The sequence below is a fragment of the Pogona vitticeps genome, chromosome 12, assembly GCF_051106095.1.
Source record: "Pogona vitticeps strain Pit_001003342236 chromosome 12, PviZW2.1, whole genome shotgun sequence".
NCBI lineage: Eukaryota > Metazoa > Chordata > Lepidosauria > Squamata > Agamidae > Pogona > Pogona vitticeps.
This window is the reverse complement of record NC_135794.1, coordinates 16,544,112-16,562,478: the sequence shown is the minus strand read 5'-3', so window position 1 is coordinate 16,562,478 and position 18,367 is coordinate 16,544,112. Positions and strand designations below refer to the sequence as shown.

Genomic DNA, 18,367 nt, shown 5'->3' with positions numbered 1-18,367 from the left:
GAGAAGGCCAGCCAGTGTAACAGATGCAGCAGCCATGTCCTCATTTGGATGGAATCACTCCTTTTGCTCAGATAAAGGTGGATTTCGTTCTCTCTTCAGACTGCTATCTCAGACGTAACATCAGCCTCTCAGGGAATGCCTAACAGGGCAAAACTGCCCATGTTTAATGGGTCTGTTCCTGAGAAGTGTGCGTGCTTGCTTGCTTGCTTGTTTGCTTGTTTGTTTATATTATATTATATTTAGTAAAGTCTTTCTAACCCATTCCATCCCAACAGATCTCTGGCTGGGATGCAGTCAAGGAAGTCACCTGACGATCACGTAAACCAACTCGAATACTTTAAAACAATCTATCCATTCCAATAAAGCACACAAAAAAGCAGCATAGAGGTATACCAACCGATGATCTCGCTAGATATAGAATGTCCCTAGCACAGGACTGCAGCTGTACTGATTGAAATGCTATAATTATAGACAAAAAGAGAGAGAGTATTCCCCATAAAGGGATACTGCAAAAGGTCTCTCCCTAAAGAGCCCTAATCTCCATATGTAGTAATAATCCTGAAATCAATCCTAATGTTGACAGCAGCTTCTTGGTGGCTTCTCTCTTCTGTCCATTAAATTTTGTTAACCACCTCAGCAATAGGTACCTGCAGGTGAATCAGCTGTTTGAAATAAGCCGCAGTACATAATTTATCTACTGTCATTATCTGGAGGATTTGCTGATGATAGACAATAGTTTAAAAACAACAACAACAACCACACTGAAAAGGTAGTGCTTTCAAGATGCTGGTATGCTGATGACAGAGACAGCCAAGCTCCTCTATGGTCTGGGGTGAGCCTTTGTGCTGGCCGAGCAAGTTTGTAAATTAAGAGCCACCCACCAGTGGTAAAGGGCTCATCTCGTCTAGAAAATCAGGCAGAGAAGCTGAACAAAATACGGGTCGTTCCCCATCTACGCCTTCATCGGCTACAGAGACGTGTGGTCAGACAGGCTGGCATAGTAATGGTTTTGTGGACCAACAATTTTGTTGACTTATCTGCAAGGCGAATGAATAGACAGCCAAACTAAAATCAAACAGTTTCTGGGAAAAGATGATTACATACAGTTGCTTCCCCCACCATGCCTTAACATGCACTTTTGAGCAAACCAACAGTAATATTGGTGCAACTTTATCAGTTTATAATTAAACATGGCACATTTACCTCTATTTTTGGGTCCTTTGGAATACTCATATTTGGGGGTCTTGGGTTCTTATTTTTCCTTGAAAGCACATACAGTAATCAATGTAACGCTATTGTCTCTGAAGTGGAACAATGAAATACCTCTGCCCTTTCTCCTCCCCTCCTTATAAATTATCTTGCATGTAAAGCATTTCAGACTGTTTCTCTCTTTCTTTCTTTCCCCCCCCCACACACAAACACATACACACAGACACAAACTCCCAATAGAGCTGCAAAGACTATTAGCCAAAACCCTATTTGAAGGAAGCTCTCAAAGGATTAGCAAAACGCAGATGCTTGGTGGAAACAAGTCTTCATATTAAGCTTTAATGTAACTGTACTATAACCCTTGAAGGATGTGAGGAAAGGCGCTCCTGAATTAGCAAAGCTAGCTGGGGAAAAAAATAACCCTCTAAACATTCAGTAAATTCTCCTCATTCAGATGTAGATGTGTTCCATGGCAACAACAGGCATATATTTACAAACAGTTATTTTAGCAGTTAGTTTCTCCCCAAGCTACTAGATTTGTGGACTTTTTATAGGAAAACCAAGAAGATGACCATTCTAGCAGTTTCTTGTGTGAAATAAAGAGGCAGGATATGTGACTCGTTAGGCAGCCACACACACACACACACACACTGCCACCTTCATTTTGATGGGCCTTGGCCAAAGGTTATCGCTGGTGGATCGTGTCCAGAGTTGGAAAATTTACAGAACCAACTCATACAAGCAATTTTAGGAGACAAACCAAGAAATTGGTAGCTTCTTGTTTGACTTCTGCCTAGCGGTGCTCTGACTGGAATACTCTTGCCAAACTCAGGATGATCATTTTTTTAAAGATTTTAACAGACTATTTTCTTTTGAATTTTTTTTTTAAAAAGCAGTGTCACTGCTAACCCCTCTTGCCCGCCCTCTTTTTGCCACACCATGCCTAAGAAAAAGGCTATGAGGCTGCACAGTTTTTTTTAAGTTGGCCTAATCAAGATACCCATCCTGATATGGAATTTTAATTTTGGTCTTTGTTGATCAAACCAGTTGCCTTTGCATTCTGTAACGCCAAATTAGTCTCTTGAGTGCAGTGGGAAAAATTGTGTTCCAAGATTCCTTGCAATAATCTTTTTTTTTTTTCAAAAGAAAACCCAATTTTGATCAGCTCATTGTTTGAAGAATTTATGGGCAAATACAAAGATTCTCCCTTGTCCAGCCTGCTGGGAGTTTTAATAGTTTTCCATTTCTGCTTGGCCATTTTCTCCTTTTTAGTCTCTAGGTTGCCCTGCACTTTTCCTTTGTCTTTGAAAATACAAACCAGGCTACATGACAGAAACTTTCACAGCACACATACTCAAAAAAAAAAAAAAAAAAAAAACCCCACATACAGAAACCCCACCCTTGAAACGGTGCTAGCGCACCCCACGCCTTCCCAGTTGATATTTGCTACCGACCTTTCTTTAAGGCCAATCTGGAAGAGGAGATTTGCTAGAAACCACTAGCTAAAGACGCCAGATTACAAACACAACTGATGAGGAGTCTGATGCAGGATTCCAAACGATCCACTGACATAGCATGCATGGGGGGGAGGGAAACATAAGTAACACACCCATCTGCAGTCCAAATATACTCCAAAGCAATTTTCCTGTGTAACTCAAGTACATCTCTGCCAAAATATTAGCTCTGGGTGCTGATAAAACCTTTCCTTTGCGACCTAAAAGGATGCCGAAAGAGTGTCTGTGGACTTCATCGATTTCTCCTCTCCCTTTCTCTCCATCACCCCACGGTGCCTCTCTCGTCCCGGGCATTGTGGACCTCACCTGGTCTCTCCCACAGTGCTGCACCGTGGTTCGACAGCCAAAGAAGTAGGGCCAAATATGAAAGAAAGAAAGAAAGAAAGAAAGAAAGAAAGAAAGAAAGAAAGAAAGAAAGAAAGAAAGAAAGAAAGAAAGAAAGAAAGAAAGAAAGAAAGAAAGAAAGAAAGAAAGAAAGAAAGAAAGAAAGAAAGAAAGAAAGAAAGAAAGAAAAAAAACAGAGCAAAAATCCTTACCAGTTGTAGTATTTGTTTCATTCCCGAGCTCCCAACAATTTGTTTATTCGTTCACCAGTCATTCGCCCCTTCTCCTGCTTTTGCCTCTTGGCCACTAGGCTGTGGCACCACGAGAGATTAGGAGGAGCCAGTGCTCTGGCAAGCCAAGCGGATCAGCCCCCACCGAGGACATGTATCCAGGTAAGGAGAGAGATCAGCCGCGAGAGAGTCCATCAGCTAGCATAAGAGAGAGAGAGAGAGAGAGAGAGAGCCCTACACACACACACACACCATCATCACCAACAAAGCTGTAGGGGAGAACAGGGAGGCTGCAGGCAGAACAGACGGGAGGGGTGGGAGGGAGTCGGGCAGCAGAGACTGTGAACATAACAGATGTGTTGACTTTGAGTTATACAGGAAATTGATGATGCTCCACACAGGAGCATGGAAGGGAAGGGAAGGTCCGGAGAGAGGGGAGGAGAGAAATAATAGTCAATATTAAACAGGGAAGGCTTTGTGTGAGCCTGTGTAGCGGGCACTCCTGTCTTTTTCTCCTCTCCCATTCTAGCATGTTTTAAAAAAAACTGCATGGGAAAACTGCACGCACATGCTGTAGTTACATCCCGGCTGGATTACTGTAATGTGCTCTATGTGGGGCTGCCTTTGGAAAGTGTTCGGAGACTTCAGCAGGTCCAAAATGCTGCAGCCGGATTGCTGATTGGGGCTGGTTACAGGGATCACATCACCCCCTGTCACAGCAGATCCACTGGCTACCAATCCATGGTCAGGGACCACTCAAAGAGCTGATTTTAACCAAGAGCACCTTAAATAGCTTGAGTCCAAGCTATCTCAAGGATCACATCTCCCTTTATGAGCCTGTTAACATTGGGGGTGGGAGTGGGCTTTCTTTCCATCTTACTAGCTTCATAGATGTGGTGAAGATGTAGGAGAGGGCCTTCTCTGTTGCTGCTCCAAGACAGTGGAACTCCCTCCCACTGGAGGCCAGACAGGCCCCATCTTTGCTGTCCTTCCGCAAGCAGGCCAAGACCTTTCTCTTCAGGCAGGCTTCTCCTTAGTGGCTGACTAAGAGGGGTTTTAAAATGGGATGGTATGCGTTTTTGTGGCTTTTAAATCTATTTTAATAACACCTTTTTCTAACATTTTTAATACGTTCATTTAATACTTTTTAAATATTTGAACAGGTCACTGTTTTTAGATTTAAAATGTCTTTTAAAATTATATTAGCCACCTTGGGTCCTTTTTTGGGAGAAAGGGTAAAAATATGTTAAATAAGATTAGTGATAGAAATGACAAAATGCCAACAAGCTTCTCCTCACCCACAAACTGGCAATCTATTTCCTGCTGGATTTAACAAGGGCTTTCACGTTTTCATGCCTATTTTTTGAGGAAACTGCACCGATTGTGCAGCTCACATGTAAATGGCTCCTTTGTAGCATGAACCTTTCGACATCTAAAGCATCGTTTGCATCTTTTTTTATCAATCCTTCGGCCCTTCAGTGCTGGCTCTGTGTGTGCACATGCTTTTACCTCACAAAGAAGAAGAAGAAATAATTTTGCACCGAGGCGCTTGGTGCAAATTGCAAAAACCTCAAGAGAAAGAAGTGCCCATTGTCTTGTTATTGCAGTGGAGGGGAGAAATATCCTATCTTCTCCAAAACAAATAATTTAGCGCACTTTCTCCACACACCCCTAGATGAAACTCTCACCTTTACCACGTGGCTTCTCTTGATGTGAGAAACTTGAGTACAAGGGTTTGGCAGAAAATATCCCATAAAGCCAGAGAACCACTCCAAACTCCACCCACCCCATCTCTGGACAAGACTGAGTCCCTGGCAAGAGCCACAGTACAATTTGGGGGGACACGGATACCATCTGCTAAATCCCCTCCTTGCATGCTAGATAGACAGACAAAGGGATGAATGGGGCATGTTAGTTTCACTTTACACTCATCTGCCAATATTCACCTATCCATCCATCCATCCATCCATCCGTCCGTCCGTCCGTCCGTCCGTCCGTCCGTCCGTCCGTCCGTCCGTCCGTCCATCCATCCATCCATCCGTCCGTCCATCCATCCATCCATCCATCCATCCATATGCCACTCCATTAGTGCACAGAATCATTCTCGACAGTGTACATATAAAAGGAACAAAACATGACAAAAGAATAATAAAAAATATAAAATATAAAAAGCCCAAGATGCACAGCTGACAGAAATAAACCGGCTATAAGCCCTGATGGTGCACCGTATCAAAGCAGCAATGCAGGATTCAGTAAATGCAGACAGACTTCTTTCAAAAAGAGATGCATCTTCAACAGCCTCTTAACATTAGGGAGGGAGAGAGCCAGGTCTCCACTAGGAGGCGATTCCAAAGAAATGGTGGCACAGCCAAGGAGACCTGATGTGAAAAATTGTGTAGCCACCTAGAGGTGCATAGTCTGGGGAGGATCTGGTGGTGCAGGAAGATGACCTTGGGGAGAAAGGCTCCTACTGTCTTACCATCTTACATTCTTTCCTTCAAGAAATGCATAGATTTTAATACAAATTCTCAGCCATCCTGGATGAATTTAATACGTACATCTACTCCCAAGATAGGGGACGTGGTGGCGCTGCGGGCTAAACCGCAGAAGCCTTTGTATGCTGCAGGGTCAGAAGACCAGCCGTCGTAAGATCGAATCCACGCGACGGAGTGAGCGCCCGTCGCTTGTCCCAGCTCCTCGCCAACCTAGCAGTTCGAAAGCATGCAAATGCAAGTAGATAAATAAGTACCAACTCGGTGGGAAGGTAAACAGCGTTCTGGGTCTAAGTCGTGCTGGCCATGTGACAACGGAAACTGTCTTCGGACAAACACTGGCTCCACGGCTTGGAAGCGGGGATGAGCACCACCCCCTAGAGTTGAACACAACTGACTAAATGTCAAGGGGAACCTTTACCTTACTCCCAAGATGGAGTATTTAGGAAACTCTCCATGCCTACCATCAGGGTGATAAGGAGGAGGTGCCTGTCAGGTTAGAAGAGGTGGCAAACCTAAATCAGTGTTAATACGGATGAGAAAGCCGTTATCATGACTCAGACTTTTAAGCCTCCAAAGCCTGCTGCAAACCTGCTATTTCACACTCAGTATTCTAAAATCTCAATTTCTTTTGCTGGGCAAAATCCTGCTGAAGAAAATTATGTAGTTTAGTGTCGCTATGAATGTGTTTTTGCTCTTTTACTGTGCATCCGTCATCCAATGAGGTGTGCCATTGACCGCACAGGTGTGACTGAGAAAGATGCTTCTTTTCCCCCCCACCATATGGATAGTAGCATCGTAAATAGCCTCTGCTGAACTCCTGCAGAGGGAACGAGAAGGAAAGACAGCCTGGAAGCATCATAAGATACCCTGGATAGAACCGGCTTCAAAGGAACCTGAACTTTCATAATGAGTGTGCAGCAAATCACAATTCCATTTTCTTCACCAGAAGGAGCCCTACACAATTCGTGCTACTAGTTTTCTACTGTAGGGGAACAAGGTTGATAGTCATTTAATAACAATAGTAGTTGTGTCATGCTATGAAGCCAATTCTAGGATTTGGCAACACTTTAAGGAATAGGTACTCGGACATGGTTTGCTATTCCCTTCTCCTGGGATCAGTATGAAACCATGCAGCTTTCCCCAGGCTGCATAGGCTGTCTCTTCTCGCAGGAGGCACAGTGGGGAATCAAACTCCCAACCTTTGGCTCCACAGCCAGATGCCTAACTCACTCCAGCCGGCAATGGTCATTCATGCAGCAACAAATAAGATGAAATTCATACCCCCTTCCCCAAAAAGAGGACCAAAGACACAGATCTGCATGGCATCTCCTTGTGTAAGTTTCAAAGCACAGATGCGAACTGAAATAAGCCAATGGCAATTTATGGGTAGAAATATACAGTCCGTAAATTGAGGAAATTGCTATATATATATTTAATCAAAATGATTACCATAACCTAAATAGAATTACAGGATCTCTCACTTTAACCTGGATACCTGCTTGGTCTGCTGTCTATGCATTTATTTATTGATGGGGAAAATGGAGGTCCTTGGTTCCTTAATTTTTAATAAAACCCAGACCAGTCAGTGATTCAAAGAGAAGATAGCTTCCGTTCCTCAAATAGGCTGCATAGACAGAGGACTGTTCTCCATAAAGTAGGACACATGGCCAACACTTTCGGATAATCTCACATGGCTGAAGACATTTGAGAATGATGAACTCAGAACCCACTCACCCTCTCCTTTTTTTCCCGGGGAAAATAATTTGTTTTTAATAGGGACTCAGACTTGGGACCAAAGATTTGCCAACATCCCTGGGTGATATGCATTGCAATTCTTGTTAAATGATCAAAATACTTGCTAATTCTGCAGCTGTATGTTGTCCGTCTTGACTGTATGCCCATCTTTTGTCCTCTTTTTGGATAATGGGCAAGTAGTGGCCACTCTACAATAGATGGTCACTGGGAGAACTGGAGACTGTTACAGGAGGCAACAATGGAGGGGATCTGTTGTAAGTAACTCATCTTTAGGGGCCCCATTGCTTAAGTCAGGTGCACGGGCTCACCTGTCATACAGCCAAATATATCTCCTGTCTTCATGAACAAGATCTCCTCCTTCCAAAACTGAGGGTATATTTTGTGTTCTCAGACACAGCTCTGTTGTGTGGTGGCCTTATGGAGCGGGGGTGGCTTGGTGAGGAGTTTAGAGGGCCTAATCCCTCGTGTGCAGTAATTCAGGGAAAGAGGATTACTCGTTCTGCCTGTGCTGCCCTCATCTAAATATAGAGAGATTCCACCTTTTCATTTCATCTCATCTGGGCACGGAGGGTTCTCAGGCGGGTAGGCAGGCAGGCAAACAGACAGGCAGAAAGCTTTCTCTTTATTATTTCTGGCCCAGCAGACAATTCATTTCTATATCCTACACCAGGGTCCTGCTCCCCAGAAGCAATTTCATCTGGCCTTCAGTGACCCCAAACAAATTTTAATCAAGTCTCTGGGAAAACCACCCCTCTGAGATTTTTCCCTATGGGAAGTAGGGTTGCCGAGTCAGCAGCTTTCCGATCCCTGAGGTTTCACGATCAAAATCTGAGACCAAAGGATTGTGCCATGTATAATATCTGCAAAATTGTGTCTGTGTGTGTGGAAGGAAGGAAGGAAGGAAGGAAGGAAGGAAGGAAGGAAGGAAGGAAGGAAGGAAGGAAGGAAGGAAGGAAGGAAGGAAGAACGAACGAACGAACGAACGAACGAACGAACGAACGAACGAACGAACGAACGAACGAACGAACGAACGAACGAACGAACGAACGAACGAACGAACGAACGGAAGAGGTGATGTGTATTTCTTATTCTTGTTTGTATGGATACAGTGTTCAAGATGGGTCCTCCGATTATAAAGCCATCACACACATGGTAAAATTAAACCTTCTGCTCCTCTAGCTTTGTTACCCTGGCATTGGCTTCCTAGCTTGGCCTTCTTGAGAAACAGGAGTTCCTTGAAAGGTCAGCCAACGGCTTGAGGCCCCTCATGAAAATAGTCTCCTGCTTGTAAAGTCTCCATTTTTATTAAGGATCATTTTGTATGACCTTAATCTTTACAATGGGCAAAATCCTGTTCGTACTGGCATAACATGAAGTTATGCCTGACAACAAGGAATTGTGCAGTGCAGTTGCAGAATCCGCTGTGTGCCCTCAACGTAGCTGATTGTGCAGTGGGCCAGTGGATGTGCTTATGGCATTGCCCCTCCACTTCAGTGCTAGCCCAACAACTTCAGATGCAACCTTGAGTTGCATGCGTCCTTGCCCAATAGGGTTTTGGGTGGTGTTCTGAACTCTTCACTTCAAGCTACCTGCTGTAGTTTTTGAAATATCATTTTGCCAAATTAAAAAACAAGTAATCAGTTTTTGTTAAGGATGCGTTTCAAAAATAAAACCACTTACTGAATAAGTTCACATTTCAGTATCGAGCAGCTTCTATATACCGTATTTTCTGTGTATAAGACGCCCCCCCAATTTTTAACCCAAAATTAAGAAATCTACGTGGGGCCTAGCAAGTGGAGGGAAAACAGGGATCAAAGCTCTCCAGGATCACTTTGATCCCTGCTTTCCCCTCCACTTGTTTTTGTCTCTCTCCCCAGCTTACTTCTGTGTATACGATGACCCTCAATTTTTAGTCTAAATATTTTAGACAAAAGTATAGTCTTATACATGGAAAAAATATGGTAATGTGGACGTATTGTGTAAATGTAGCTATTTGTGTGTCACATGATGCCAGTGAAGAGCATGGGAAAAGACTGACATCAGCAAGGTGGATTGAAGGGGAAATCCTTGCCTGAAATCTAGGAGGCTACAGCAGAGTTTGGATGGCCATCAATCAGCAATGCTCTAACTGTGTGTTTCCTGCCTCGGTGGTGGGGGTTAGACTAGATGTTCTTTGGAGTATCTCTAATTTTACCATTATTGAACTTGGACAGGAGATCATGAGAAACTATGGATTGTTATGAAAGATGTGGATGTGCCTCAGCACTTGACTGCCCTGATGCATGACCTGTTTTGTGAAAAAGGAGCTACTGTTAGGACAGAATATGGAGATGCAGAATTTTTTTTAAAGGCAAGGGTGTCAGACAAGGGTGCATTTTATCCTCTTATCTGTTCGTGTGTGTGCAGAACATATCCTATGGAAAGACAGCCTAGATTCAGGTGAAGGAGGAATAAAACCATCAAGAATTTAAGATATGCCGATGGCACCATCTTACTGGCAGAAAGCAGCAATGACTTGACTTCTGATGGAAGTGAAAAAAAGAAAGAGCCGGAGCAGGGCTGCAGATGAACATTAAGAAGAGAAAAAGCACGAAGAAGACCTACACAGCTTTAAGGCTGACAATGAAGAAATTGAACGGATGAAAGATGATGTATTTCTTGCTTCAATCATCAGTTTAAAGGGGGAAAGCAGCCAGGAAATCAGGACTCAGAAGGGCAGCCATGAAGGAATTAGAAAACATCAAGTGTAAAGATGTGTGACTGGGGACCAAGACCAAGATCATCCATACTCTTGTGTTCCTGATTATGTGTGGGTGTAAAAGCTGGACAGTTAAGTAAGCTGACGGGGAGGGGGAACTGATTCATTTGAAATATGGTGCTGGAGGAGAGCTTTGTGGGTACCCTGGGCTGCCAGAAAGACAAACAAATGGGTCCAAGATCCAATCAAGCCTGAACTCTCTTTGAAGGCAAAAACAGTGAGGCTGAGGCTGTCCTACTTTGGACACATTATCATGAGAAGGCAAGATTCTCTGGGAAAGATCACGATGCTGGGCAAGGCTGGAGTCAACAGGAAAAGAGGAAGACCAAACCAAGAGGGATTGAGTCCCTCAAGGAAGCCCCAGTCTTGAGTTTACAAAAGCTGGGGCAGGGCTGTTGAGGACAGGACGTGGAGGAGATGGCTCATTCCATAGGGTGACCATACGTCAGACGCACCTTGACTGCACACAACAACTATTTCCAACAGAGGCCATGACATTTGATATGAAATTTGGCCAGATGTAAAGAGGGTCAATGACTATGGGAAAAAATACATTTCCAGATAATGGACCACAACACGGAGAGGAGCATCACCCTTGAGAATGCTTGAAGTGTTGGTTGCCGTTGCTATCCTCCTCGCCTATCCATTTTAAACCTTTTATCTAAATCCATAATTGGAGTGTGATCAATACATGGAAACTCATTTCTCCTTCTATCTGCTCCCTCGCCTTGTTCCTTATGAGACTTTTAAGCCGCCATGACATTAAACCGCTCATTAGCACTTGAGTAATTCTATAATCTTTTCACAGAGGAGAAATGCTATCAAAGCGTTCAGTTCGTGATCTGGAAAATTAATTTAGGACACTGCCAACATTCAAAAGGCAGCCTCCTGGACCGTCTCACTGCCGGATTTGTTAATGTTATTGGAATTTTCTGCCAAGCTAAGAAAGGATAGATAATTCAGAGAATGGATAGATAATTCAGTGGCCAGACATTTGCAACAACGTTTTTTTTAAAAAAAAAAAAAGTAATCCCGATTTTAAAATGCTTTCCTCCTCTTTCTCATATTTCCAAATTGTTATCTTTAAAACAAACTGTATTGGAGTTTTATTTGCAACCTTGCTGCTATCTATGGTTTGTGTGACTAGGAGGAACTTTACTGGGCTGGGAGGATTGTCTATCTGTCCAGCACTAACCAATCGTTCTTTCCAACCTCTGAATTCAAAGAGAGTCCCACCGCTCTGCCAAGCCTTTCTCTCTATTTCCTTGGTTGATGGCTGTTGTTTTGTTGTTGATCTCTTCAGTTGGTTGCTACATATGTGTGCAGAAAGAAAGCAGCATACACAAATCTGTAATTCCAAGCCACTGTAAGTAATGTTTTGATTCTTTTTCCTATAAATGCCTACAAATGTTACTGAGATTGTATGTGCCAGTTAATGAAAAGGGGGTGGACTCTGCGGAACTTGAACCTCTTCTCCTCTGTGGATCTCTGTACTTCTGCTGCATTAGTTAAAAGAAAAAAAGGATTTAACCAGAAATTCGGAACTCTGCAATACAAACTGCTCTAAAGTGGTAGGGATATAGATTCAGATCTGTGCAGCAAGTATTCGTTAGAAAGTAGATGACCAAAAATCCTGTCACTTTCAACGAGGCAGAGGGTAGAACATGTGAAAGTGGGAGATTCAAGTTGAAACTACACCCTCCAGAAGAAGCCAAAAGATTAAGTTTGTCAATGAAATCAGCACCACGGCCATGTATATATACTGTATGACACAAGCCCTACTGTGGTTTAAAAATTGCACCCAACATGCACTTTTTTTAAAAAAAAACAGCAGGAAGGATTGCATTTGGCTCGGAAAGCTCCCCCGGATGGAAGAGGTTTTTCTGTGAAGGCAACAGGAAAGGCAAAATGTGGGAAGGTACATTATGGATACGTACAAGGCGTATTCTTTCATGGTGGCAGCGAAGCCCCAAACTGATCTAAAAGCTGGCATTTTAGTCTAATAATGTGCATTAGAATCGGTGTTGCAAGCAGGTTCACGCTTGTTCGTAGTCAACCTGCAGTAAATACCTTTGCTATGGATTGCTCCAAATCTGTAGTTCCCTCCTTGATCGTTAGGGGGAAAGGCAATGGGCCGTTTGATGGCCGTACGCCATGACACCATTCACCAGCTTGCATGGGGAATCACTTGCCACCTGTCAATCACAGCTACAGATACAACTGTTAGGACATAAACCTAATCTACGTTGGATACAGGGTTCCCGTAACTATCACCAAGATAAGGAAGCAGATTGTAATGCATGAAAGCCCAAACTAAAAGGAACCTGTTAGTCTTTAAAGTCCCACCAATCTTTTGTTTTGTTTTTATTTTTTGCAGTTCATGTCGAAGCAGACTGACATTGCTGTCTCTCTGAAAAGGATGATCGAGAATTCGCTCTAACACAACATCAAGCCATCTTGCAGAGAACCCCTACCTGCTACGCTTAACCTCACCTGTGCCATTTTTGGGATGCCAGCAGTAACTTTCTACACATTGGCTGAGATTCCTATTGATGTAACTTTACACTGTGTAACTCAGATGATGTCATAAGCCTGCAATGGTAATATTTCATTGAACTGAATTGAAAGCTTCTTATTCCCTCCACGTGTCAGTTTCTGAGGCTCCCTAGAGGAATCCTTTCCACCCGGGGAATCCTTTGGGAGCCTTGGGATGGGGGCGGGGCTTAAGACCTAAAAATCACTGCCACTCATCCTTCTGCCAGAATCGGGACCACTGCTGCCAATTCAGCTGTGATTTCTGGCTGTTCAAAGTGTCTCCACCCCTGAAGCTTCCAAAGGCTTTCTTGGGTCAAACGCAAGCCCTGGGGAGCCTCGGAACCCACAGGGGAGGATAGAAAGCTTTCAATTAAATTAAACGTTACCATCATGGGCTGATGCTATCATCCTAAAAGCACAGCATAAAGTTAAACCAAAAGAACTTCAGTCTTCCAATGGTTCCCAACCTTGGCTAACCCATGTGTTCTTGAATTGCAACTCCCAGAAGCCTTCACCACTAGCTGTGCTGGCCGGGGTTTCTGGGAGTTGCTGTCCAAGAACACCTGGGTGACCTAAGTTTGGAAACCACTGGTTTACACTTATCACGATGACTACAATGGGCTTATGTCCTTAAAGCTTATATCAATACAGTAAGAGAATACCTGTAAACATATGACTGTCATTCTTAGAAATGCTGGACTTTTTGTTTCTATCATGGTAGGGCTTAGGTTCTTTGACAGAGTGATTGATGGGACATAATAGAAAAAGCTGAGAAGCACTGATCCAGGTGGCTTGGTAAATAGTGCTCAGGTGGGTCCAACAGATGCAGAATATGTTAGGATCACTTATTTATTTATTTATTTATTTATTTATTTATTTGTTTGTTTGTTTGTTTGTTTGTTTGTTTGTTTTTTTGTTTTGATTGATTGATTGATTGATTGATTGATTGATTGATTGATTGATTGATTGATTGATTGATTGATTGATTGATTGAGCTTATGTGCCGTCCATTTAGACATAGTCTTACTCTGGGCAGCTCACAAAACACATAATAAAAACAATTAATATAAAATAACAATTTCCAACATTAAGACAAAACAGAATAGATAAAAGATCAAGAGAGAGAATTACGTAGTGTCTGGAGAGAAGGCCTGTCTATATAATTGGGTCTTGAGTTGGTATTTGAAAATGCCCAGTGAGGTCAGAATGAAGTCTTAGAAACAAAGAGCAAGTTATGTACTTGGTAGAAAGTTGAAAGCCAGGACTTGCAAGCTAGCTCTCTCTGAAATGTTACCAGTTCCATGAGTAGGATCAGCTGAGGAGTCTTCTTGACACCTGGATAAGATGGTGATGTAGAGCAATGATTCCCAGTCTTTGGGATGCTTTTGGACTACAACTCCTGGAAATACTGGCCAACACAGCTAGTAGTGAGGACTTCTGAAAGTTTGAGTCCAAGAACATCTGGGGACGCAAGAGTGGAAACCACTGGTGTAGAGAGAAGAGGTTTAGACTGTTGTGGGTTACAACTTCCAACCCTCTTTTCCAAGACCCCCCTTTTCCAAGGGTGCAGAAAACCCGTCTCCCTGGGACTTCAAGGTCCTCCCCTGGCTTCAGTGACCCCATAGTCTGAGGTCAGTGCACCAAGCACATAGCTGTAACTTTTTGCCAGTAGTCAGACAGTCATATTTGTGACATTGTGTTGAAGACCTAGGTAACTCCTCTCTTAGCTTTCTGCCTTCACTGCTGGTACTTATACTTTATCTGGTTCATTCGCCTGCAAAGATAGGTTCTTCAGTAGTGGAAACCAAGGAAGGGAGTCCCTTGTACCAACTCCTCTTGTTGCTAAGCCTTCACAGAGGCTCAAGGTGTACCATTTAAAAAATAAATAAATCTGGCACTTCCTCACTGAGGCTGAGATGCTTAGTCCCTGGGGCTCCTTCAGATCAGTAAGCTCCTTCTTTTTTTTAAATTCCTGACCGTACTTCTGCTGCAAACTTTCTCACAGTTCCTCCAACATTTACTTTACAAATGCTCTTCAGTCAGGGTGGGCGGAGTGTGGCTCCTGAGGACCCCTTTCCTGTTCTCCCCAAACGCTGTATCATGAAAACAAAAAAAATGGCATTTCCCCCTCCTGGAAACATCCAGGTGCTGTGAATTTCTATCAAAACGGGTTGCAAAGTTTCCTGCCTGGGTTGAAACTGGAATGAACTTCATGTTTGTCATATTTGCATACTTCTGTAGTTGTTGCATGCATTTTGGGGTGGTGCATCCAACAGTGGGTCCTGAGGTATATAATTGGCCCGTAGACAACCCAAAGTTGCTGGTGTACATACAGATGCTCTATCTTCTCATCCCAGGGAACATCATGTCTCTCTTCCTAATGTTTTCCTCTATAACATAATCGCACCCTGGTAGCCTCAGCAAAACACAACAATAGCTGTGTGAGCCATCCAAGAAAGAGCCATACTCTTGCTGTCATCATTCCCCTCCATCCGAGAAGGAAAGTAGAGAAGGAAGAAGAAAGATCTACCACCTTTCTTTTAAAGGTAATCTGCTGCCCCCTAATGGCAACAAATTTCAGGGCAAGTTCCTAGAAAAGTCATTAGGGAACCAATGACATTTGGGCACCCTTTCATTTCAGTCTTTGCATTTATCAAAGATTCTCCGAAACAGACATGGACTAACTGAGATTTTCCAAGCCGAGAAGCAGCCTAGCCATGCTGGCTGGGTGATGCTGTGATCTGTACTCCAGAGAAAGGAACATTCATTAAGCTCTACCTAGATCTTAGTGGCTGCAGTTCTCCTCTGCTACCTGGTGGAGCTAGTTGCAATTTTCGACCGTGAATGGTTCCAAATGCTTCACCGAGTTCTTTGGTCGCAACAAAAACAAGAAAGATAACTGTCAAGACTGCCAAATTGAGTGTAGCAGGATTTTTCAGGGGTCTACAGCTCATATCTTTAGAACCTGCTGTATAGAAGATAGGGACGTCTTTCTGAAGACAGCTTGAGCAACACAAGGGGCCACGTAGAATGTGTCTAGGGATTCACAGAGAGTTACATGTGCAGCTACCCACAGATCTCATTCAGAGCTGCATAAATCTTGTCAAGCCCCACAGACCAAGTAGAACACATTCTTCTGGTAAGCTTCTGCACCCCCATCCACCCACACACAACCTGCCTCAACATGCTTTCCCCATCAGGGCCCCCTTTTTTGAGCTGTGAGCATCACAGTTTAAACACATGCCTTCTTTAAATAAATGCACATGATTACTGTGTACATGGTAGACTCCAGAAACACAAAAATGCTCTTTCTTTGTCTAAATTGATGTTTTGGCTTCCAGAGATTTTGGCAACATGTTATCTCAGGGACTCTCAAATAACGTATAGTTGCGGGTCTGTTGATCCAGTCAAGTTACATCAGTTGTGTTAGCTCCCCCTTTTGGTATGTTCCTTGTCCTAACACTCATACCCGAGTATTTAAGACACCTACAAACTTAACAGGTATCCTACCAGAGCGCTTCAAAACATGTTCCACCAACACAGGAGCAGACACCTGAAGGCATAAAGATTTAAGATCCATGTTTTAGAGAGACTTCCTTTGCAATTAACGTCTCTCTTGATACTCCAAAATAAAATACAAATATGGAGATTTAATATAGCTAGGAACCCTTGGGGAGAAGAGCACTGTTTTGTGTGTCTTTTGGCAAAAAGGAGGGGAAAAACTGTTTGAAGAGGTGGTTCTTACCTGGAAGTAGAAGAAGGGGATATGTTGCAGCTAAGCAAAGCCCGCCGCTTGCTCCACTCGGCGACTGAATTTTAAAAAGCAAGCAGGGAATCACTGCATCGGAATTTCCCCTCCATGCGGTGATGCAGTCCTGCCAGGCACTGCATGTTAATGATGCGCCTGCAGGATTCCCAGAAGAGTAAGGACCGTACAGTACACCTGGATTTTGTCTTGATTCAGCAACACAACAGAAAGTGAGATGAGAAGAAAGAGGTAAAAGTAAAAGGAGGAAGGAGGGGAAACTGCAGAGTTTACATGGAGAAAGTGCGCATGTTGGGATAGAAATGTGTATAATCTCATAATACTTTAAAAAAAAAAACCAAACAACCACAGTCCATTTCTCCATACTAATGTTCTTTTTTAGCAGAACTTTTGGCAGAACTGATAATGATACAATAAGTCAGACAGAATGCACCAGATTGCTATTTTGACACCATGCCTATAAGGCAGCCTTTGTCAGCCTCTCTTGAATTGCAACTTTCGTGTTCTCTAGCTCCAAGCGCTTCCTGGCTAGTAATCATGTAGCCTAGCAGATATCGGGGGGGGGGGGGGGGGTGCTGGGCTAGGAAAGACTGTTGAATTTTTCCCGCCTACCAGTCTGTTTGCTGGTTTCTACCACATGAAAAATCTTCTCTATTCTTGCTAATGGCGATCAGCGTTTTAAAAAGGCACCAAACATATGTATACGCAGTTGTGACTGCCACCGTGGTGAATATGCTATGGTCTCTGATGAAATGACTAGAGACCACCTGATCCTTTCTGATGAATTAAGCATGGGGAGGGGTCCCGCAGGAATCCATAAGGCTACCCACCAAACAAAGACAAAGGAATGCTGCTAAATAGTGTAAAGTGAAAAGATAGGCCATCTTTACCACAATATGTCACTTTGGGTTATGCACCAGGATAAGGGGGAAAAAAACCACAACTCCTTTAACTGCACTCAACGACTGGTGGAATTCTGGCTAGATACATACCAAGTGCTTTCGATGAGGACTAGAGAGAAGTGCTTTATGCAGCTGGAAAAAAGAGGACAGGATACTTCATCTGAGTGAGAAGCTAGGAGAACTGCAAGAACATTGTACTGTTTGGTTTGGAGAAAACTGGAGTCTTTTGAAGTTAGCATCAGTTGAGGCCGACTATGTGGCTACTCCCTGTTTCCCAAATTCTCCTGTTTCCAACTCAGGGTGTGCGTCCACTGGCCATAAGAACCACAGTTAAATTGATTTAAGCATTATTCAGATCAATTTATAAAATCTCATTTACATGATGCATGGGTGACATTGATTTTTGGGGGGGCTGCAAAGTGAGTTTTTTTTTCAACTGGCTGGTAGGGGCTTTTTAAAACACCTCACTTCTAAATCAATTCAGTTCAGTTTGGTGGCTGTGCATTGTGCTGTCAATTTACTTTGTGCCATTGTTGAATGTCAATGGCATTGGCACCATGGTTTTAACTCTTCAATTTAAAAAAATCTTATTGAAATGTTTAGCGATGTATCGCTTAGTGCACTATCACCATGAACTTCTTTTTTTGTCAGATGAACGCAGCCATCGATTTATTGCTGTATCACTTTTTTTGAAGTCAAACAATTTAACAAAAATGTGCTCCTAAAATAGAGAGGGAATGAGTCAATTTGGCAAGCTTGGTGTTAAAAATAACCACTTCTGCTGCCACTCATAGTGTAAGGTATGGATGGTTTTGTAATCAAGGAAAATACCAGGGTGTAGACAGAGATGGGGATCAGTTTTTGATTCAGTTCATTTTT

At 43.1% G+C, this 18,367-nt stretch overlaps 1 protein-coding gene across 2 annotated transcripts in view; it reads right to left on the bottom strand.

Annotated features, from left to right (window-relative positions):
• SV2B (synaptic vesicle glycoprotein 2B) overlaps positions 1-16,894 on the bottom strand; it is a 90,777-nt gene extending 73,883 nt beyond the window's left edge. Inside the window, exon 1 of one of the 2 annotated variants that reach the window (XM_072981634.2) lies at positions 16,566-16,894. The gene's annotated coding sequence lies outside the window, so the exon portion shown is untranslated. Of the gene's footprint in view, positions 1-3,259; positions 4,226-16,565 lie in introns of those variants that run through there. The other variant, XM_020812173.3, reaches the window with a different exon arrangement.
• Positions 16,895-18,367: the final 1,473 nt, after the last annotated feature.